We start from the raw sequence: 25,131 nt of genomic DNA, 5'->3' as shown, positions 1-25,131 counted from the left end.
TCTTGGGAAGTGATAGAATATTACTTCCCTGTTTACATTGGAGATGTGATGATAATTTCCTAAAGGATCCTTTAACTTAGTTTCTATTATTATTTATTTTTACCAGGGTGAATACTGTTATCACCGGTTGTGGATGCGTATTTGACATCCATCCTTTCTGCGGGAATATATTCATCACATAAAACTCTATCCATCCATTACATAACAAAAGGTATGTTTTATGTCTGTCATTATAACCTTAATAAATGTACAACTTATATACTGAGCAGGAGAGTTTTACACCCTTCCCTTGCTTACAAATAGGACATCTACCTTCCCAATTCTTGGAGACTGGTTGTTGTAATTGGCCCGTCCGTGTTAGCGATTAGCTGAACCTACACGTTGTCCTCCTTAACTTGGCTGTATACGATAAACGCCATTTTGAATACTGTGGCGGCCATCTTAGATCATGAGCGGCCTCGTGGCCGACGTGCCCTTTAGTCCTTTGTCCGTTCCACTGACCACTCACATCTGCCCAGCAACAGGCTATTTTTAGTACTGGGCAAGCCACACATGCGCAGTTCTCACTGACCCGTATATCTTCAGGAATGTGCCGCTAACGGACCAGCGGGTTTGAAACCCTCCAATGAGCTGGCAGTATTCCAAAACATGACCATGTATGTCTCTAAAACTGTGTCTTAACTTGTGCCGCCTATCTTTTATTGCCCCAAAATTGTATATAAACGGGGTCACACCGGTGTTCGGTGTGATACCTCTTGCAATACCGAAGGGTGCTGTTTGAGTGTACCACCACCCCATGGGGTTTTAATAAACTTGTTCTTTGCCTTTTACAGCTTCCGTGCCAACAGTTCTTTTGTGTATGTGGGTAATCTCTGGAGCGTGTAGGCCTTGGGAACCCTGAAATACTTCAATTGGCGACCACGAAGGGACTCATCGGCGACTCGGATGCCCGAAGGAGAGGTCGTGACGAAGGCTTGGAAACTCGCCATGGACGCGCACTGCCACGAGTGACCCGAGTCTTGGCTGCCAAGGTGTTTTTTCCTTTCCTTCCGATCTGACCTTCCAGGTGGCGCCGGTCTCCGACTGAGTTTTCGAGTGTCCGCTTCACTGAGAAAGTGCCGTTTGGCTGATTTGGCTTACAAGACCTTGGCAGTTGGAATCTGGACTTTTGAGAATTGGTAAGCTTTGTGTTCGGTAAGGTAGTCTTCGGACGCTTACTGAAGTCCTGAGATTTGTGTTCGGTAAGGTAGTCTTCGGACGCTTACTGAAGTCTTGAGATTTGTGATCAGTGAGGTAGTCTTCGGACGCTCGCCGAATTTTGTGAACTTTGATCTGAGTTAGCTAACATTTTGAATTTGTGACCTTTGAACTTATATGTGTAGTGCACTTCACATAGGCAGGCATGTAGAGATGTTTCTCTAACCTTGTTTTTCCTTTGAGCGGCACAATTGTGTGAAGAACTGTAAGTGCCCTTTGGTTTGGTGTCACGCTTTCGTGATACTTTTTGAACATGCCTGTTTTCAGCAAACTCCGGGGAATGTGTTGCTTAGGAGATGATGCATCAATTAGGTTAGCGGAATCACAGCCAGCTCCCCCAGAGGGAACACCAAATAGGGACATGTATATCAAGCACGGCCTTCCACCTATTATGTACAGTAAATTATGGCATAAGTACACTAAGGCCGATCCCGAATTGCAATGGCCCCTACACGGGTCATACGATTTGAGTAAAATCCAATTTGTCGAGCAATGTATGTTTCAACGTAGGTCTAGACAAAATATGTTTGATTGTGTACGAATGTGGGAGAAAGCGGCGCGTGAACGAATGAAGCGTGAGGTTGCCTTGGCGGACAAAGAGCAGCGTAAGGCTGCTCGGGATAAGGCTTTACAGCTTGAGGAGAAGGAGGCTCAGGAGAAGAAAGAGAGGGAGGAACGGGAACGTAAATTGCAAACGACTGGTCAGTTTCCTATTCGCCGACCGCTTTATCCTGTCCTTAATAATGAAATTGATGATTTTTCTTTGTTAGATCGGTCACCGCCTCCGTACGTTTCACCGACGGCTCCGGCTGCGGATTCCGAGGATGATGGGCAGATTCAAGTGAGCCAGAAAGGGGTATCGGCTCTCAGGTTTACTGCGGAGAGGTCCGCTCATTTACGCAGTTGGGCTCGTAAAGTGAATAAGCATTGTGTTACTCAGGAACAGTTGGTAGCGGAGAAACAGGGGTGGTCGGATCTTGAATTAATGTATTTCTTGTCCACTTTAGCGGATGAAGTTGTAAATGCATATCGTGAAGTTTCTGAAACGTTAGAACCTAAAGCTTTGTCGGTATATTGTGAGAATTTAGCTAAAGGTGATTTTGATCTTACAGATGTGGACGACCTGTTCAAGCAGTTGATCGCGCTGCGGGATGAGACAATTTCTTTACGACAGGAACTGAAACGGAGGAAAAAGGAGTCCGAGCCGGGAAACGACGGGGCGGTTAAGGAGTGTTCTCTTCGTGGTTCAGATAAGAGCTCTGCGTTGCATGTTATGCCTATGCGTGAAGCCGCGCCTTTGTATGTTCCACCAAAAGGGGAAGGTACGGATGATGATAAATTGTCAAAGGATGCGAAGGGATATTTTGTGTATAATTGGGTGTATACACCATGGAATAGAGCAGATGTCATGGCACTTAAAAACTCTTTACCTGATCTCCGAAAGAACCCAGCGGCATTCTATGAGGGGGTAGAGGGGGCTATATCGTCTTGTGTGATGACTCTTGTAGATATAGATTTGTTTTTTGGGTTGATATTACCACCTGACATGTGGCGGCAGATTCGTAAAAATAATGATGAGACAATATTGGGAGGGACATGGAAAGAAATAAATGCTGCAGATTTAGACAGGGCACCAGCATGCAAGCCTTGTCAGCTAATTCTAGAACTCCCGGCAGCTATTTTGCGTAAATTGAAAACGCTTGTTCCCGCCAAAAAGATTGATTGGACCATGTTAACGTCGTGCAAGCAGAAACATGATGAAACGGTTTCAGATTTCTTTACACGCTTTGAGGAGGCATTTCATGATTACAGTGGTCAATCTTTAACTGACGATACGGGTCGGCATTTGTTTGTAGATAAGTACGTGGCTAATCTCCTACCAGAGATTGCAAAGCGATTGAAGTCGAGTGAGAGTTCCTGGGCCACGGCGACCCCTGCGTCCTTGTTAACTATGGCTCAGTATTATGAGCGGCAGGAAGTGGAGGCTAAAGAAAATGTAGAGAAAAAGACGAAGGAATTGAAAACGAAGGTGATGTTGGCACAGGTTCGGGGAACACAGAGTAGAGGGAATGATAGAGGTAGACGAGGTGGAGGAAATGCGTCGTATGGTCGTACGGACATTGCGGAGGATCAGTGTGCTTATTGTAAGGAGTTTGGGCATTGGGCCGATGATTGTCCGGTACTTCGTGAACAGCGTAGTCAGCGTGGTCGAGGCAGTGGAAGGTCAAGAGGAGGTTATACTGGAGCGAGAGGTGGCGGAGGTGATCGTAGACAGGTTGAGGAGAGGGGCCGTGGCCAGGACGAACGAAATACGTTTGATAGACGGAATCAATATCAGATTTTGGAAGGAGAGAATGTGGAACATCAGGATTATGTGCATGCATAGGATTGCGTAGGATGGGGTAAGGAATCAGTCGAAGTGCCAGTAGATCAGCAAGGTCCATATGTAACAGCGGGTATTTTGGGTTCTACTGATCAGTTTCTAGTCGACACAGGAGCTACTCGTAGCGCTCTGTCGAAAAACTTGGTTCCGAGGGCTCCCCTGTCTGGCGAAATGATTACGTGTGTAGGGTTTGATGGCACACCCTCCCCCAGCCCTTTGTCCAAGCCCCTTGCACTATGCATTGACAAGTACTTTAGTTTTGGCCAATTTTTGTTATCGCCCCATACCCCAGATAATATCTTGGGCATTGATTTGCTTAAATATTTTCGAGCAACAATACGCTGCGCTCCAGAAGGAGTGCGGGTTATTCTGAATGACAACTACCCTGATCCTGATGATTGCCCTGAACCTGACAGATTTTGTGTCATTTTAGATATTCCCGCTTTGGCCTCTCTGCCGTACACGTTGTGGGCGACATCAGATACGGATGTGGGAGAGATGCGTATTCCACCAATACATATCACTGTTAAGGAGGGGGCCCCTCTACCACGAGTGCCACAGTATAAGATCTCGAAGGAAGGCGAAATTGCACTAACACATATTGTTCAGGATTTGATTTCTGCAGGGGTAGTGGAGGAGGTCCCTTATAATGTCTGTAACAGCCCTATTCTACCAATTCTTAAGAGAGACTCAGATGGCAAGATCTATCGATTTATTATTGATTTGCGTGAAATAAATAAAATTGTCATTCCCCAATACCCAGTGGTGTCTGATATCACAACTTTGCTTACTTTGGTTCCACCGACAGCCACCACTTTTAGCGTTATCGATCTAAAGAATGCGTTCTTTTCTATCCCTGTTCACCCAGATAGCAGATATCTGTTTGGTTTTACGCTCAATAATAAATCGTATAGATTTTGTCGTGTTCCCCAAGGCTATACTGAGAGCCCTAGCATCTACAGCCAGGCTTTAAAACGACAACTAGATTCCTTCGAATTGCAGTCTGGCGTTGCGCTCATCCAGTACGTGGATGACCTTTTGCTTGCTGCTGACTCCTATACACAATGTGAACAAAGCACGCTTGCGTTGCTGTCCTTTTTGGCACAAAACAATCACAAGGTCTCCAAGAAAAAGCTTCAATACTGTAGACCCCAGGTGACCTACCTCGGTCATCTGTTGTCTAAGGAGGGGAGGGCATTAACATCTGATCGAATTCAGGCGATTTTAGATACACCAGTCCCCCGCACGCAGAGAGATGTGCGTGCCTTTATAGGGTTGACATCTTTTTGTAGACAATGGATCATGGGTTTCTCACATATCATAAAACCTCTGCTAGCATTATTGTCCAAAACTACACCGATGCCTCTTGAGTGGACAGACGAGTGTCAGAAAGCCTTTGAACAGTTGAGACAGGCCCTTTGTTCTGCACCCGTGTTAGGAACACCAGACTACACGAAACTTTTCACATTGTACGTGCACGAGAATGATGGGTGCGCGTTGTCAGTGTTAGTGCAGTTACACGGGGATAAGCAGAGACCATGTGCATACTTCTCTGCCATTTTGGATCCTGTAGCACGAGGGCTGCCTGGGTGTTTTCGAGCAGTAGCGGCAACAGCAGTAGCCATACGACAGAGTGAGGGCATAGTGTTATCACACAAATTGTTGGTGTTGGTTCCTCACGCAGTAGACGCCCTGTTAAACCAAACAAAGACCCAATACCTCACGAGTGCACGACTTACAGGATATGAGCTGACACTTTTAGCGCCACACATAACATTGAAGAGATGCGCTACTTTGAACCCCGCGACTTTATTGCCCTATCCGGCCGAGGAGGGTCAGGAAGAAAAACATCATGATTGTGTTTTCCTGACTGAGGAACAGACAAAGGGTCGTGTTGACTTACAGGATGTGCCACTTCCAGATGTGGATGGGGAACTGTGGGTTGATGGATCGTGTTTGAGGCTGCCAGATGGCACGACTTCCGCAGCATATGCGATCACGACTCTTAAGACGGTGGTAGAAACAGCTAGAATACCACAAAAATCGGCTCAGGCAGCAGAGCTGATAGCTTTAACAAGAGCCTGCGAATTGAGTGCTGGCCTATGTGTGAACATATACACAGACAGCCGGTACGCCTTTGGAGTGGCCCATGACTTCGGGCTTCTTTGGAGGGAACGCGGGTTTCTGACGTCACATGGGGAGCACATTATGCACGGAGAGTTAGTGCGTGATCTCCTAAATGCGCTGCTTGGCCCTAAAAAAGTAGCAATAGTGAAGTGCAGTGCCCATAAGAAAATTACGGATAAGGTGGGCCAAGGAAATGCCTTTGCAGACAGCATAGCAAGGCAAACGGCTATGTCCCGAACTAGCTCCCCCATGTATGTGGTACAATCACAGGCTGAACGATGGAGTGATGCTAGAGCAGAGATACGGGATATACAAAATTCAGCTACAGAATCTGAGCTTGCGGCTTGGGCAGCAGATGGGGTGCTAGATGATGAGGGATGTTGGAGAAGCAAAGACATGGAGAAGTGGAAATTGCCTGCGGCTTACTTACAGGCGATGGTCCAGATGACACATGGACTGGCGCATGTCGGAGCTCTTGCAATCACTCAGCTTTTAACACGAGTTTGGGAACATCCCGAGATTGCGAACACTGCAAAGAGAGTAGTGCAGACCTGCCTGGTATGTTTGCAACATAATCCTGGAAAGGGGGCCTATACTCCGAAAGGAGGGTTCGTTCCACCTTCTGCACCGTTTGAAGTCCTTCAAATGGATTACATTCAACTCGAGCGCTGCAATAACCTGAAGTACGTCTTAGTGGTGGTGTGTGCCTTTAGCAAATGGGTTGAGGCCTACCCCACGAAAGACAATACGGCTTTGACAACAGCTAAGGTGTTGCTTAAGGAATTCTTTCCTCGCTTTGGAGTTTGTAAATTTTTGTGGAGCGATAATGGGCCCCATTTTGTCGGAAAGATTGTGGAATATGTACTGAAGGGGTTAGGGATTCAGCAAAAGTTCCACGCTGTATTCCACCCTCAGTCGGCAGGTTTGGTCGAGCGGTACAATGCCACGTTGAAGCTTAAGCTGGCCAAAATTGTGGCGTCTACATCATTGAAGTGGCCAGATGCGTTGCCGCTAGCACTACTGTCTCTTAGATCAGTACCCCATTCACGGACAGGCCTTACACCTTATGAGGTGGTGTTTGGTCGCCCCATGAATATCTGGGGAGTGCCCAAGCCGCGATTAATACATGATGTGCCTTGTGTTATGATGAATGATTATTTGGCACGATTAACAAATGATTTGCTCTCCATTCATCAACAGGTTCGAGAAGCGCTCCCTGATAACTCTACTGGAGAGGGCCACGATCTTCGTCCTGGGGATCATGTGATGATCCGTTCGTTTGAAAGAGCAAGCAGTCTAGAGCCCAGGTGGAAGGGCCCCGAGCAGGTCCTTCTGGCAACCCGCACCGCCGTACGAGTGACCAACAGGAAGCGGTGGGTGCATTCGACACATTGTCGCCGAGTCTCTCCGGATCTGGTGACTCCTGCTGTGCTGACTGATTATAAAAAGATCTTGGAGAAAGAAAAGAGCCCAGCTGTGACGTCGGCCGAAGTAGAGGGAGCCTTCCCGGACCAATCTGCTGCTGGAAGAGAGCGCTACAATCTACGACCGCGATAAAGAAGAGTTTTGTTCCTTTTTTAGACTGGTTGGTAACCGCTCCAGGTTTGTGAAACGGAAACCGGGAATTCCAAGGGGGGGGGATCAGTTCTGCCAGAGTAGCGACACCCGTCTTGGCCCGGAGAAGAAAACAACGGCTACCTCGGAGTTCAGCACCGCATTTTTCTTTTTTTTTAGGTATACACGTACGTGTATCAGAGACCACTTGTGAGAAACTGTGAACAATTTGTGTCATTTGAGACTTTGCACAGAACTTTCTTGAACTATGGCATCAATGGCATCGCGTGATAAGAAAATACTGGGTGCCTTTCTTTTTGTTTTCACGATTGTGGTGATAGCTGTTATTGCCTGGGTAGTCGAACTTGTGGTGCCTGTACGTGAACATTTGCTGCCGACTACCCCGGCACCGTCTGAACATTTTCACTTTACCTTGCCTTTTCATGAAGAACGCCACCGTCAAACGTATTTAAATAACAGCTTCATTCAGATTCTTCACCACACACATAATATGACCAATACCTCTAATTGCTGGGTGTGTGGAATGTTGCCTGGGCACCAGAAGAGAGGGGGCACCCCACTTATTCCACTCCCGTTTTCGCATAATGGGTCTTGCAACGCCTGGTACACCCTCCTCTTTACCTTGAGATGGCCAACCAAAGGGGGGGTGCTTTTTCGCCTAAATAAAGAATGTCCCCATGACAAGGATGGGTTTCCACGGGCTGAGGGTACACGTTTTGAATGGGAGGAGTATAGGCCTGACAATGTATCTGCCCCACGAATATACAGCAATCAGCGAAACGTGAATGTATCCAGTGCTCATGTTATAAATGTCATTGCCACGAAAGCCGATTTATGTATCCGGAATAAGGGCACGATTGCTGTGGGGAAGAGTGAATGTAACATTACTCTCACGTTTGATAGCCCGAATGGCATTTCATTTGTTGCATCTCGAAACACCTACTTCATCTGTGGAACGAAGGGGTACCATCAGCTTCCAGTGGGGTGGTTGGGCACATGTTATGTATCGTTTGTGCTACCTCCTGTATTCATTGCCCCTCCGATGTATCACAACGACTATACTCTGTACCACGATTTTGTTTTGAACAGAGTTAAGCGAACTGTTGCACTAGAGGACATTGATCAAACGGACACTGTGTTGCAACAATATGTGGATTTCAATCTGGGACTATTCTCCTTTGTGGGGGCCGCACTGAACAGTCGGAAGATCAGACGCCTGACACGTGTTGTCGAGGCTGTTGCGAATGACACTGCTGTTGCCCTGGGGAATATTACCGAAGAACTGCAGATTTCCAGAATTGTCACCCTCCAAAACCGGATGGTACTGGATGTTGTTTTGGCTGATCGTGGGGGGGCATGTAGAATTATCGGAAGCAGCTGTTGTGTTTACGTGCCTGATAATTCCCCATCTGTGTATGATGCGATTTCCAAGCTGCACAAAATAGCTGCCGAAATACACCCGGACAATGGAACTTGGACACTTTCTGGATGGTTCTGGTCCATGATTGCAACTTGGGGCTGGAAACTGTTGACAATTCTCTGTATACTTGTGGGAGCAATGTTTTTTATCTGCTTGTGTATCCAATGTGGTCCTGCATTATGTTCAATGTGCCTATCGGCCTGTTTGCCATCGAGACGAGCTCTTGCCCACGATAAAATGATGCTACATAAGGAGGTGACACAAATTATGTTAATTGACATCGAGGACGAACATCCAGACTATGTTCATTATGAGGTAGATTCAGCTAAACGCTAAAAGGGTCGTCTGTTGTAATTGGCCCGTCCGTGTTAGCGATTAGCTGAACCTACACGTTGTCCTCCTTAACTTGGCTGTATACGATAAACGCCATTTTGAATACTGTGGCGGCCATCTTAGATCATGAGCGGCCTCGTGGCCGACGTGCCCTTTAGTCCTTTGTCCGTTCCACTGACCACTCACATCTGCCCAGCAACAGGCTATTTTTAGTACTGGGCAAGCCACACATGCGCAGTTCTCACTGACCCGTATATCTTCAGGAATGTGCCGCTAACGGACCAGCGGGTTTGAAACCCTCCAATGAGCTGGCAGTATTCCAAAACATGACCATGTATGTCTCTAAAACTGTGTCTTAACTTGTGCCGCCTATCTTTTATTGCCCCAAAATTGTATATAAACGGGGTCACACCGGTGTTCGGTGTGATACCTCTTGCAATACCGAAGGGTGCTGTTTGAGTGTACCACCACCCCATGGGGTTTTAATAAACTTGTTCTTTGCCTTTTACAGCTTCCGTGCCAACAGTTCTTTTGTGTATGTGGGTAATCTCTGGAGCGTGTAGGCCTTGGGAACCCTGAAATACTTCATGGTGTCATTACAGTACCTGGAGATTTTTTATCACAGTACCTGGAGATTTTCTTACTGTTAAGGTCCAGAATACAAAACAGTACCTTATCATTTCGGTAAGTCATAATCTTTCTTTGCTAAATCCTTGTCCTTGTCCTCATGCATAACTACAAATGTCAAAGAAATCCTTCTATTGCCTCAGTATGAGCTCAATATTGGCGAGTTATATACCTGTCCAATTGTGAAATTACACAGCTCACCACTTTGTTAAACGCAGTGATAGATCCCGAATATGCATGTTGTGTTAATGAATATATTTTGGAACTTTTGCTCACTATAATTGTTTTCCCAACAATAAAGTTATAGGTGGTCACTTTTTGCCTTTGCACTTTGGTATACAACAGGTCATGTTGTGTGTCTCTTTGTTTCAATGTGATATAAATTGATTGTTGTCAGTAAGCCACCTCGTTGTATATAATATGTATATGTATTTTAAACTTGCTTTTCCAAAACAGGTTGCACAAATAAAATAGGTTTTAATTGTATATAGCACGTTATAAATATGTATATTTTTATATATTTGTTTGTTGTAGCCCTGAAGAAGTCCTTCGGACGAAACGCGTTGGCTACCTTGTGAAGATTTGAAATAAAGAAAGAAGAGAATTAATGATGGCTTATTGATATTTTTTGACTACATTGATATTGTCACTGTATATTAAATGGTGTGCTGAACCATTTTGTCAAATTGTACACAGTGCCTCTGGCATTGAATCTGGAGGCCTAGGGATATATGGCCTCAGGTTCTTGGCACCCACTTATAGGACTAGACCAGGATTCATTAGATTGAGTGCAGTCAAGTGTCTTACCCTATACCCCTGTTCTAGTATCACAAATTATGTATTTATGATTAGGCATAAGGTATCCAAAGTTCCAACAATGTGCATATGCTTTGACAAGTTAGGAATTTCAGGATAGTAATGTTTGTAAACTACTTTACAGTGACACACTATTTAATGTTAAATTAGAACTACTCTTTTATAAAAGAGTGGATAGTGACAGAACTTGATGTATTTAACCAATTCATAGCCTTTATGAAGACATATTTAAAATAGCCATCCCGTTTATGTTTAGTTTTCTGGGGGAAAAAAGTTCATTGTTAAAGTGCAGAGAGACTGATGCAAGGTGATATGACTAAGTTATATCCATTCACTTTTACATTTGGTGCATTTGTATTTACCTTTAGTCTTCCCACTATGCCTTGTATACCTCAGTGTCCAGCAGAAGTGTCACGTCTCTGCTTCCACACTTATCCTATACCCCTTTCGTCATGTTTACCACTTTTATGATTCGTGAATGTGGAGAGGGACGGAAGAGAGCTTGTGAGATTTTGAGTACAACGTTAGTGCTTTATCACATTATGCAGCTGCATATGGCATAGCGTTTTTGGCTAATGTTGACGCACAAAAATTAAATATATTTGATAACCATTATTCAAATGGTCACTAAGCCTTCCTAGGAGCGCCCCTTCTTCATGTACCTAGACATTTGACTTAGCTCTATTTCTCATAAAACAGAAATTAAACAAGTATTACTGTGGATTACAGGTTAGCTATGAAAGTAGCTCTTGGAGCACTAGTGTGCAAAGTACCCTCTGCTTCTCACTTGTTCAATTAGTGCTGCAGGATTTTGATAGATTAGACTCTGGCACGTCCTGACATCAATTACCAAGAGTGGATTGCAAATAGGCAACGAAGACCAGTTAGTGGTCTAGGCACCAAATGCTCTGTGTATAGGATAGGTTAAGCCATTCTTGCACTACTTTCAGTCTAAAATGATAAAAAATGGATATTGATCAATATTTGAGGGATACATTCTCTCACACAGAAACACTTAATAATGTAAAGTTTTGCTACAGCAGCTTGCCAGGAGATTGGTTTATAAACAATTATGGAGGGAGAATCGCTTCATCTGACTTTTGCTGTTCCTGCAGTAAGTGTAAACACCATTACATGTGTTTGTTTTCTTTCTTGTGCTTGTGAATGTAAGCTGTGGTTCTTCCCTCACCGAGTTCCGAATGGAATTAGAACCTTTTGTGTACTGTAACAACAGACACCAGTGTTTTTTTCTTTTTTCTAATGTTTGACTAATTTGTGAGCATCCAAGAAAAACTCAACTACAAAGAACACGTAAGGTACTTGAATAAAAAGAGCTATTAAGGAACGCTGACAGTAGTACTAGATTGTTTATAAACTAGGATTTGATTGTCTGGTGCGTAGGATGTGATGATATTACTTTGGCTGCGGAAAAGGTAAACTTGAAAAGAGATTGTGTAAGAATGTGTGTTTTATTATGAGACTTGTCTTTGGGGTCAAAAACTGATAGACTTGGAAATGGTTGTGTGTTAATTAGTATTTTACTATTACTGTTGCTCTCCGCAATTTATTGTGCAACTGATGAGTTTATGGAACAAACCTGAAATAATAATTTTAGTGATGATTAAATGTCTAACTTTTCAGAGGAATGATGGAACTCAGGGGCATATTATCAAGGGGGTTTATCTACGCTTATTTGGCTTTAAAAGCCGAAAAAGCGGAAATAAAATTATCTCCCTATTACCTAGCTGTCGCTAACACCAGTTAGCGACAGCTAGTAGGAGATAGCGATTATCTTGGGCCCCGCTTTGCATGTCAGTGATATTTATCACTAATGACATGCAAAGTTGGCGTGCCAAGATGTTAGCGACTGGAAACAGTCGCTAACATCGCTATTTCCTATTACCAACTTTTGGAGATATTCGCGCTAAGAGCGAATATCTCCAAAAGCTAACACCTGCCCCATAGCAGTTCTTAGCCATGTTATCCAATGGGAGGTGGATAACATGGCTAAGAGCATTAGCTCGGTAATGCATGAATATCGCTAACTTTTCAGCGATATTCATGCATTTCGGACGATTTTTTATCGCTTAGGAGATAAACCTTTATAATAGCAAGGTTCCTAAGCGATAAAAATCGCTGCAGCTCGGCGATAAAAATATCGCCACTCAACCAACATAGCGATAATTATCGCTAGTTGTTGGTAATATGCCCCACAGTACCACCAACAGCTCTTGAACATATACAGTGCTTCACTGAGTACAGATACGGTATTGGGTGGTGCTGGTACTTAACAAAATGGAATGTGCCATGATACCCTCCGAAACTGTGTATGTGCCAGTGACCAGTTCATCTTCTGCTCTTCAGCCCTTCGGTGCTGCTGTAGTGGGTTGGATGTGTTGTCTGCCTGGACTACCTCAGCCCTGTAAAATTTGGTGATTTCAATTGCCTGCTTGACATGACTAACAATCAACCCATTTGGCATGTAGTAATGTGTCTCCTAAGACGATGCCCAACCTATCATCATCCCACATCCCTGCCTCCTGCCCTGCCTGCGGTCCTTTACCGTAGCATAGCTGGATGGCTTTCATGACAAAAAAGGTAAGGAGAGGAGTCAAATTTAGTATTCCAATTTCAACATAAGCAATAGTAGGGAAAGCGATGGACTTTTGGCCCCGGGCGATCCAGAGCACAGGCTGACTGGGGGCCATGGTAACGCGCATGCAATTTACAGGCAGCTCTTAACTCAAGCATTATAAGAAGAGAATGCACTGCCACCTAGTGACTTGGACTCTGCATTTCATAAGGCGCCCTCTGTCAGGGTCCTCTGGGGTGTCCAACGCTGGACAGACCAAGACAACCCTCCAGCACACGGAAGAACCCTTAAGGAATACACACAACCTTCAGGAAGCAGCCACGCATGGTAAGGGCTTGATGTATTGGCAAAGGGCCCAATACATTGCAGGGAACTTTAAGGAGGCAGTCCCTGTTGCACTGGCATCGCAGGCATCCTCAGCGCACAGAGGTTAGCCCGCAATCTACTGCATTGGAGTGCAGTTCTGTGTGGCACAAGCAGAGAAAGTAACTGCGTGTTTGAACCCCATAGGAGTTGGGGTGGGCACCCACTTCATGTACTGCACATACAGCTGCCTGCACTGCTGAGACATACACTGTACCAGGTGGTAATCCCTCGTTTCCTTGCTGCACAGAGCACTTGAGGCTGGAATATTCGGCCATAGCAAAGGAGTAATAATCAGATACAAACCACCATGTACTAGACCTAGAGTGCAGCGATTCTCCTATCACCTTAATTGCCAGCCAACCCACCCCAGGTCAGGGTACTTTGTAATAGCGCAAGTAACTATACCTACTCACAGCCTGGGTACCCTGTAGGAATACATGTAGCCCGCTTGGCAGGGGGGAAATGAAGAGCGGGCCCCATCCATCTCCTAGCTGCTGAAACTATGAGCTGATAATAAGAACCATGGGATGCATCAGAACAAAACTGATAAGCCAGTTGCCCACTCTCATTGATTTGGCCCTGAGTTTCGAAAGATCTGCAATCTCAATCAATCTCATGCATGGAGATTCCATCACTGCGTCAACATGGCCTCATCTAGGGACAGTGAGGAGGAAGATTTTTTATGTCAGGTCAATACCAATGGGAAAACATCCAAGTTTTCAAACAAAAAGTCTTCAACTTATTGTTACAGATGTAGGTTTAAAAGCCAAATAAGCAATTTTGCAGGTTGCTCAGCATTGGGCAAATGTGGTATAATTTGTAAGAAAATAGGTCATTTTCAGAATGTTTTGCAGGAGCAACAAAAGGATGGTAAAAGTTGGTAGTATTGATGTTGAAGTGGATTCATGTTCTGAATCCTTTAACAATGTAATTTTAACACTTGGCTGTGGTGACAAGGGTAAAATGGTTAAAGAACTATTATATACAGTTGGGATTAATGGCACTTCTTTTCAGGTCATAGTGGATTCTGGATCCACAATAAGTATATTAAGAAGAGACACCACTTTTTATGAATACTGGGGAAAAGAAAAGATTTTGCGCGTTCTAAATCAGATGTGAATCCGAAAGCGCTTAGGGAGAAAGACATTGAAATGGTGGAATATTTTTCATCTAATGTACAGTGTTTAGGAATAGAAACTCATACGAAGGTGTACGTAGCTGTGAAGGGGAAAAATATATGAGGTTGGCAAGAGCCTAGATTTTGTTCCTGGAGCTGAGAACCCGGTAATGGTAGGTGAGTTACCAGTATGTCTTATGGAACTCAGTGAGGTCTCAGTCAAAGAAATTATGGATAAGCATTCCCCAGGTATTCAGCAACCATCTTGGGTAGGTGCAGGGGTTTGTTCATCACATAAGATTGACACCTGACACACAGCTTATAGCACACAAAGCAGACCCTATACCCATTAAGGTTAGGGAAGAACAAAAAATACTACACAATCTGTGTACACAAGAAATTATTCAGCCTACAGATTCATCAGAGTGGGTGGCGCCCATAGTGGGAGCACAAAAAAATCAGGAGAGATAAGGCTATATGCTAACTTGAGTGTACTAAATAAGAACATCATCATAGACTACCGGCCACTGCCTAAAGTCCATTAGTTGTTAGTAAATGTTGGGAGGGAGGGGCAAATGACTTTCCTAAACTGATTTTCGTTCATCCCACCACCAGCTTTCATTAACCAAGGAGTCTCAAGGGTTGACAACATTTGTGCCCCCTTTGGTCCCTATAAGTTTCTTAGACTACAGTTTGGTATGGCCTCAGTGGCCAGTGTATTCCAGAAAGAAATGGACATGCTGTTTCTAAGCATGAAAGTCGTACAAGTTTATCAAGACAACATTCTGATTTATGCTGAGACTCTGGCAGAACATGACAAGGGCATGACAATCAGAGCAGAAAAATTTAAAGTTGAAACCAATGAGTTAGAGTAATCAAGTCACACAGTGTTGGCAATCGGCATAAACCCTACATTTTCAGTAGTTAGAGCAATTACTGAAGTCAAAGCACCCACAGGCAAAGAAACCCTTTGGTAATTCCAAGGGTTAGCAGAGTATAACACACATTTTGTAACTAGTTAAGCCCAAACTGTTAATCCTGTATGTGCTTTTCTTAGGAAAGTTCAAGTGTTCAAATGGATGGAAGATTTAGAGAAAGCATTCATCAAAGTCAAGGAACTAATCATTACAGCTCCAACGTTGCACTCTTTCTGGGAAGGTTGCTCTTCCATCATAACGGTTGATGCCAGTTTCCATGTGTTGGATGCTGTACTCATCCAAAAGGTGAATGGACATGAACAGACCATGGTACGTGCATCAAGAACCTTAAAACACTTTGAGCATCAATATAGAACAATTGAATGTGAGGCACTTGCATGTGAATGGGTAGTGCCAACATTTTAAATGTATATTTGTGGAAGCAACGTTAAACTTTTTACAGATCACAAGTCATTGCTTTACATTTTTAGTAAAGTTTGCAACAACACATTATCAGCCAGACTGATTAGATTAGTGTCTAAACTACAGGAGAACAATTTTTCAATTAAACATATCCCTTAGGGTAAAAACTTCAGGGCAGATTTTATTCTGGAATGCCAGTGGATGATGTTGATGAGGGGGTCCTGTGCACCATACCTGCGAATCGCTTTTGAAGAAGGATCGAGGCACAAGAGGTTTTGGGAGCCTGAAGATCTGCAAACCGGCCAAACGACCACAGCATACCGCCACCACCAGTCGCGCCGCCGCTCCGGGACTTAATTTCCTGGCAGCCTTTGCGGCAGCACGTTCCCTGACACGCTAGACGCGCCAGGAGGGGCTTCAAAGTGAGCGAGCCCTCGGTGGAGCGGGGGGTCCTGTGCACCATACCTGCGAATAGCTTTTGAAGAAGGATCGAGGCACAAGAGGTTTTGGGAGCCTGAAGATCTGCAAACCGGCCAAACGACCACAGCATACTGCCACCACCAGTTGCGCCGTCGCGCCGTCGCTCCGGGACTTCTTTTCCCGGCAGCCTTTGCGGCGGCGCGTTCCCTGACGCGCTAGACGCGCCAGGAGGGGCTTCAAAGCGAGCGAGCCATCAGCGTCACAGGACGCGAGCGGGACGCCCGGGGCTAAGCCCGGGCAAAGGGCGGGCCCTCTATGGCCCTCCAAGGCCAGACAAGGCTCGGCCACCCCTTTAACGTGAGTATCTCTGCATCTGATTTGTTAAACATATTTCTACCATTACCTTAGCAACACCTGGCTATGTCGGAAACAGAGGCCCACACTCCCTTAACAGGAGCTTCCATCATGGGTCCATTGGATACATTTTTCTTCAGAACTACTGCCGATCTTGACCGAGACCTGGCAATGGCAGAGCGCCGTCTCGCTCGTCGACAATCTATTGAGCAACTTAAAAACACCATTTTAGAAACCTCCTCTAAAGTACTCCCTAGGCTCAGTCCTTAAATCATACTCTGTCCAACATAGATGCTGATCTGTTCAATACGGACAATTTCCCTTTAATATTTCAACCTAGCTCATCTTCAACAAATGGTACATCAGCTTCACTTCAATATGAGCAACCTCCCCTCTTTAATAATCCTATCATTGACCTTGTAACTCCAAACCTGCCAGAGGTTTCTGAGGTTGCTAGCTCAAGTGTCACGGAAGTATTAATACCCGCCGAAAGTGAACAGCCAATACTGTTTCACCCAGTGCCTCCTATATCTACTCTAGATAAACCCTTGACTCCATGTAATCAATCTAAAAGGAAAGAGGCAATTATTAAATCGCCTCCAAAAAAGCGCAGAAAAAGAGGCCCGGCTAAAACAGATATCTCAACACATAAGTTAAAACCTTCCAAGGACCTACTTAGGCAAGAACTACTCCAAATAGTGGAAGGGGCACCTACTGTTACCAGAAATACTCTGACCTCCCATGTTCCACCATCCATCAAAGACTTTGTGGATGTGATGGAACATCTTTTAAAAGCACTACTAACTCCAATAGTAGAGAGAGTGAAGAGAATTGGAATCCAACTGGAAAATCTTACAGCAGGCTCCACTCATAATACTAGAACCAAAAATGAATTAGCAAACGCTTTGAGCGTAAAAGATGGTGAAAAAATGCCTAATATGGGAAAAACAGCCCCAGAGAATAAAATCACGAAGGAAACAAAAACTCTAACTAAACAAACATACTCAGTTAAATTGAAGCCAGCAATCAAGGTTCCTTTGGTTCAAACTAAAGTGTCTCAGAAAACACCGTCACAGTCTGCACAAATAAATTCCCTCATGGACTCGGCAAGGATGGGGAATACAAAAAATAACTCGGATAAATACAAGAGTGATCCTAATCCTAAAAGACCGCAACGCATAAGAAATGTGGACTTACCCCCAGCTGCCTCACAAAATGTCACTGTTCTAACTGGGGTTCCTCCATTACCAACTACAGGAGTTTAGGAAAATCACGCCAGTCTTAAAAACAAGGTGATATTCTGGCTTAAAAATAACAGGCCATTACCACCCCATCTAAACAGAGACATTATTATGGTGAGAAGAACAAATTGGGTGGGTATACACCCCAAAGATATAGAGGGTGATGTTATTATTATTACATTTAAAGACCCCAGAGTTACCTCTCACATCAGGGATTGGTTCTCAGATTTCAACAGTGGCCCGATTATACCAAAATCTCTTTCATACTTCTATCCTGAAGCCTTAATGCCTCCAAAATCATACCAACCCAAAGCTTACTTTGATAATTTCTCATTCCAACTGCACAGAAGACCTACCCATTACAAGTATCCCTTAATATAGGGAGTTAGGGAAAATATCTTGCCACCTCAAAATCCCCATTATGATAGAGACAATTCATGGGATACTAAATGTCCCCCGACTCCTAGATACGTTTCTGCAGGATACGGTCAATGCTTTCCACCCCTAACTCCTTCTTGGAATTTCCCCTCCCATAATCAATATGGGCCATTGTATGGTTTGGATGACATAGAATGACTCCCCCCTGTGAAAGTTGACCATCAATCCAGGGAGAAAGCACCTGCCATACTATTAAAAGAACCCCCGATAAAGGGCGCACTGGGTGATAGAACCCCAGAAAAACGAATAGCTAATAGTATAGATAAAAGGGACATAGCTAAAACAATGATTCAGATAGCTCGGAAAAAGATTCCGAATATGCTATCTACAAATGGGGAAACTAGGAAATCATCTGACAAACTAGAGATGCTCACTTGGAATTTGGCAGGAATTAATTCAAAAATTACACTACCTGCCAGGTTGGATGTGGTAAATTTATACTCAATATTGTGTTTCCAAGAGACCTGAGTGCTTACCCCGATACACTTATTGGGTTATCAGACTTTCCATTCACCAGCAATCGCAAGTAAGCAGGGTAGACATAGGGGGGGGGGGTCTGTGCACCTATATTAGCGTCGCAGTAGGTCACAGAATTCTGAAAAAGGTACTAAGGGCTTCTTATCAAATAATTGTCATGGACGCTGGCTCCTCCATGACATTCCTGATTATAAATTTTTATAATAACATGCCCCCAGACCAACTGGAAAAAGTTTTAGAAGAGTTACACCTCGCTGTTGTAACAATTAAAGAAATACGTGGGGGCGAGTGTGCGACAGTCTTCATGGGTGACTTTAATTGTCATATTTGCCTAAATGTTTCAAAGGGTACGTGTGACTTTTCCCTAGCATCGGAAACGGACATTAATAATCATTTTACACATTCTAAGACAGGGGAACTACTAAATAACTTTTTGGCCTCTTTTAATTTACACTTTGCAAATGATTTAACCCTCCTGCCAAGCCCTTTTAAGCCAACCTTTCACTGTAGAGATGCAAACTCCACCATTGATTTTACTCTCTTTTCACAGATGCATGCCCCACTAATATCTTCCTGGGACACTTTGGACCACTTATATGGGGATCATTATCCCCTAGCTTTATCTGTCGTGTTGCCCTCTCAAACTCTTACACACATTAACCCTAAAACCAATTATGAGCAACCAATCATATTGGGGGCTCTCAATGGTTATACTATCAAATGGGATAAAATTAATCCAGCTAGTCTTTTGAAAGATCTACTGAGGATGAGGTGGGAGGAGATACACATTTGCCTCTCCTTAAATGAACAGCCCCATTCCATCCGAGAAGCATTCTTAAAAATACAGACTACCCTTAAACAACTACTCACACGACAGTTTAAGACAGGGCCCATCACCCCTAAAGGGTGGTTTGATAAAAAATTGTTCCACGGCTTTAAAAATACTTAAGAACTTATTGCATATAACTCCAAAACCAATCATGGAGATACGTCAGGCCAGACTTAATTATCGTCTGGCCATCAAAAATAGGAAAAAAGCATTGAAGGAAGAAGCATGGCAGAAACTGCTCTCAACGTGTGAAAATCGAGACCTCTCGGCCTTTTGGAAATTTATAAACACCCCGCTTCCATGGGTAAAGATGCCGGAGAGAAATTTGGACCTTGCGATTCATGAGGACACGTGGGCCGCCTATTTCCAAAAACTGTATAGTAATCCCACACTGCCTACAGCAGAGTCAAAGACGCCATCACGCATAGACTCTATTGATGAAACTTATTCCAACATTGTTTTCACGTGGGAGGAAGTGGAGATGGCGATAAGGGAGAGTCCTTCTGGAAAGGCACCAGGTCCGGATGCCATCCCAACAGATGTCTTTAAGGCAGAAATATCCTTCTGGGCCCCAATACTGACCTCTGCCCTGAACTCTGCAAACGCCTCGGGCCATTTTCCATCATGGGATGAGGCCATAGTGATACCCATTTACAAAAAGGGGGATAGGCACACTCCATCTTGCTATAGGCCTATCTCCCTGCTTGATTCCTTAATGAAGATCGTGGGACGTATCATTCTGAAACGTCTGGTAGCATTGACGGCAGAGGAGAATATACTTTCAACACTCCAGTACGGCTTCAGATCTGGAAGAGGCACAGTAGAACAGACCCTGAATTTACATCTTATCATGTCCAAATATGTTGACACGAAAAAGGGAAATCTGTACGTTACATATATAGACTTAAGTTCTGCTTTTGACTGTGTGCTCCATGAACAACTTTGGGATATACTTGAACATCTAGGGATGGATCCATCAATACTCCTCTTCATTAGGAAATTATACAGCAATGCGGGAGCTAGAGTGAGATTTGGCCCAAAAGGAGAGTGCTCGCCAAGGTTCACCATAAATAGAGGGGTTAGGCAGGGGTGCATATTGGCCCCCATGCTCTTCTCGCTCTATATAAATGCCATAGGAGAACACTTAAAGAGCATCGAATGTGATTATCCAAAAGTGGGAGGGCAAGCAATCCCTATCCTGTTATACGCCGACGATGCGGCAATACTTTCACAAACTAGAGTGGGGTTGCAAAGGTCAGTCACGGCATTCAGAGCCTTTATGCACGACAAGGGCCTTAAAGTGAACATTGGGAAAACTTACTCAATGGCTTGTAGTAAGAAGATAAATAAAAGACCATGTCCCATTTATATTGAAGACCAAATATTAGAGACAGTGGACAACTTCACGTACTTGGGTATTTCTGTGAACCGACAAGTATCTTGGCAGTCGTCAGTCAAAATGAGGAAACTCGCCCTTGTTAGAGCTGTTGGTGGGCTCAGAGACTTTGCTGGAAAAATAGGAGGGATGCCTGTCAAACAGCTCATTGTTCTTTACAAAGCGAAATGTGTTTCAACAGCACTTTATGGGGCCGGCCTTTGGGGCATCGATAGGAACATTTCCTCCATTCAAATAGTGGAAAATAATTTTGCAAGGTACCTACTTGCAACACCTAAATCAACATCTGTCTATATGATGCATATCGAGCTAGACCTACCATTCATTTCAGACTTAATCAAAGTGGAGCCCCCACTTTTGTGGCATAAAATCTGGACCACCCCTGAAACTAACCTGAACCGAGAAGTAATACTAGATATTCTCAAACAGGAGGGGGAAAAACATACAAAATGGCTGGCTTACATCAAAAACTTTTTTGTGGACATTGGTCACCCAGAGTACTTTACTGATCCTTTGACCTTGGACTTTATCTCAAGGAAAAATCTGAGAAAGACCCTACTGGATTACCTGGAGACTAAAAGATGGAATCACCAAAAATTAAATACAACACTCCAGGCATACCAAAGGGTGACGCAGCATAAGGGGCTTCAAGTATATTTGTCCACTGACTTTTCTTGTTATGCCAGAATGCTGCTCGCCAGATTTAGACTGGGCTCTTTTTTCCGTCTTATAACTTTTCCATCATGCAATGACTGGTCACGGAATCTGAGTCCTTGTCCGTGTGATGACATTTCTGTGCAATCAAACATTCACACCATTCTATTTTGCACTTATTATGTGATCCCCAGGAAATCACTATTGAGACCTCTACTAAAGAGATGGGGTCTGAGGATCTGTAAGGATGCTTATGAGCGTTTACAAATGTTAGAGGATAGAAAAGTCATATGTATCATGGAACAGTATTTAAAATTGCTGATTAAATTCCGGAAATCGTTACAATGGCCAACGTAAAAACGCTGATTGTTATTATAATTTTGTACAAATACTTTCTTGGTGAAAAGTTCGGTTCCCCTAACCTTTTTTAAACAGTATCTTTCCTTTTATAAAATTTTAATCTATTTTAATGGTATTAATGAATTGTCTAAATGTATTATTGTATTTTTATTTTCTATGAATGCTTGTATGATATTCTTTGAAATATCGAATAAAGCTTATTTGATTTGATTTGATTTGATGTTGATGAGGATTCTCATACACATGATGAAGAATGTGAGGCTTTGTTGGATGCAGTGGCTGAAATTGAAGCAGTCATAACTGAACAGGACTGGACAGAGACTTGTACAAACGATTTTACGTTAACTAAGACCATTGAATATTTCACTTCTAAATGGCCACAAACTAGATGTTTGAGTGGAGAGTTAAAGATCCATTCAAAAATTGTTGATGAATTGTCTGTTATAAATTGCATTTTACTTCCTGATGACTGTTTTGCTTCACCTTTGGCATTGTGTAGTGCAATCATGGACAAAGCACACCAAGGTCATCTGGGTTCCACAAAACAGTGTATAAAAGTGAAGCAAAATTATTGGTGGCTGGCTATTGACAGCCAAAATAAAATGATGATTGATAAATGACCTGAGAGTGTAATATTGGATAAGCATTGGAAAACAGTTCAATCACCCTTACACCAAACCTATTTTCCGAATGTGGCTTGTGAAAAAGTTGCTCTAGACTTTTATGGACCTTATTCAGTGTTGGCCAACAGCATGATGTATTTAATCTTAGCTGTTGACTACTTTTCAAAATGGATGTACTATAAATATGTAGAGGTTCCAGATATGAATGCACCCATTGAATTTCTGAGCATGATGTTCTTAATTGAAGCAGAAATTTGGTTCAGAGCAAATGTTTAAATTTATGTCTGAACAAGACATAAAGCATTTAAAAGTGGTATTGTACTTACCCACTTCAAATGGTTATCGGAACATGGAAATAAAGTGATTCAGGAGGGCATACAAACTGCTATAGCTTCAGTGGTGGATGTCAAGAATTTTATTGAAAAGCAAGTGTGGAATTAAAATCCATTGCTACATTGCACCCCACCTTTCTCGCTCATTAGAGGCAGACTTCTCTGTTTCTTTTGTGGCTGAAATAAAAGAAAGGTAATACCAAGGTGGTAAGGCCTGATACAGATTGCTTCAAAAGTCTCCATGAGGCAACCAGCCATGAAAGGTAACTTTGATAGCAATTGTTGTGCTACCAAGATGGATGTTTGTAGTGGGACTGGGTTTTAAACCCTTGCGTGCTCGTGATGGAACCGTTCTGTCACGAGCCTCGGGTGGGCTGTGCTGGTGACGGAACGGTTCCAGCACGGCCTGCTCGCCGCCCCTGCGTGGCGCGAATTCCACGCCTGCGCTGAAGGTTCTATTAGGCGGGCGGGGACATGACGGAACCCTTCTGTCATAAGCACAGCCCATCTGAGGCTTGTGACGGAGCGGTTCTGTCACGAGCACAGGAGCGCCGCGCAGCCCCCTCTCCCCCTTAGCACTGTGGCGGAATAGCTGCCGCAGCTAAGGGGTTAATTTAGAAACCTATAACACTTGCTAGTGCACACGCTGGGATTCCGTGTCTGTGGATTTAACTCTGCTCTTAAGCCTACTGCTCGCGGAACCCGCTTCGCGGGTCCCGCTTCGTGTGGGAGCTTGAATTAGAATCAGCGAGGTCGGACTGTCAAGATCATCGTCCTTCACCTGAGGAAGTGTCTGTGGGTGACTGTGTTGTGCGGGGCTGCGAGCGAGTGCGGGCGCAGGACTCCAAGTCCCAGGAGCGCCCGCCAGACCCAATTGCCAGCACCTGGGCCGCTCTCCCTGCATGCTCCTCCCCACCAGCGCCGTTTAAAAATCCTCTTCCCTGGTTGTTTGTTGGGACACTGTTTGCTAGTGCACACGCTGGGATTCCGTGCCTGTGGATTTAACTCTGCTCTTAAGCCTACTGCTCGCGGAAGTCGCTTCGCTGGTCCGGCTTCGTGTGGGAGCTTGAATTAGAATCAGCGAGGTCGGACTGTTAAGATCATCGTTCTTCACCTGAGGAAGTGTCTGTGGGTGACTGTGTTGTGCTGGGCTGCGAGCGAGTGCGGGCGCAGGACTCCAAGTCCCAGGAGAGCCCACCAGACCCAATTGCCAGCACCTGGGCCGCTCTCCCTGCATGCTGCTCCCCACCAGCGCTGTTTAAAAATCCTCTTCCCTGGTTGTTTGTTGGGACACTGTTTGCTAGTGCACACGCTGGGATTCTGTGCCTGTGGATTTAACTCTGCTCTTAAGCCTACTGCTCGCGGAACCCGCTTTGCGAGTCCCGCTTCGTGTGGGAGCTTGAATTAGAATCAGCGAGGTCGGACTGTCAAGATCATCGTCCTTCACCTGAGGAAGTGTCTGTGGGTGACTGTGTTGTGCGGGGCTGCGAGCGAGTGCGGGTGCAGGACTACAAGTCCCAGGAGCGCCCGCCAGACCCAATTGCCAGCACATGGGCCGCTCTCCCTGCATGCTCCTCCCCACCAGCGCCATTTAAAAATCCTCTTCCCTGGTTGTTTGTTGGGACACTGTTTGCTAGTGCACACGCTGGGATTTCGTGCCTGTGGATTTAACTCTGCTCTTAAGCCTACTGCTTGCGGAACCCGCTTCGCGGGTCCCGCTTCGTGTGGGAGCTTGAATTAGAATCAGCGAGGTCGGACTGTCAAGATCATCGTCCTTCACCTGAGGAAGTGTCTGTGGGTGACTGTGTTGTGCGGGGCTGCGAGCGAGTGCGGGCGCAGGACTCCAAGTCCCAGGAGCGCCCGCCAGACCCAATTGCCAGCACCTGGGCCGCTCTCCCTGCATGCTCCTCCCCTCTCACATTGTTTTCTATAAAGTTAATTACCTAGCCCCGCAGCGCGGGAGCGACCGGGAGAAGCCCGGGACAAGGGCGGGGCCGTCTGTGGCCGTCAGGGGCCGGTAGAGGTCAGGTCGGGCCACCCCCCTTCATTTGGT

Source organism: Lissotriton vulgaris, chromosome 6 (genome assembly GCF_964263255.1).
Source record: "Lissotriton vulgaris chromosome 6, aLisVul1.2, whole genome shotgun sequence".
NCBI classification, from domain to species: Eukaryota; Metazoa; Chordata; class Amphibia; order Caudata; family Salamandridae; genus Lissotriton; species Lissotriton vulgaris.
The sequence above is the reverse complement of the archived record's forward strand: the minus strand, read 5'-3'. Positions refer to the sequence as shown.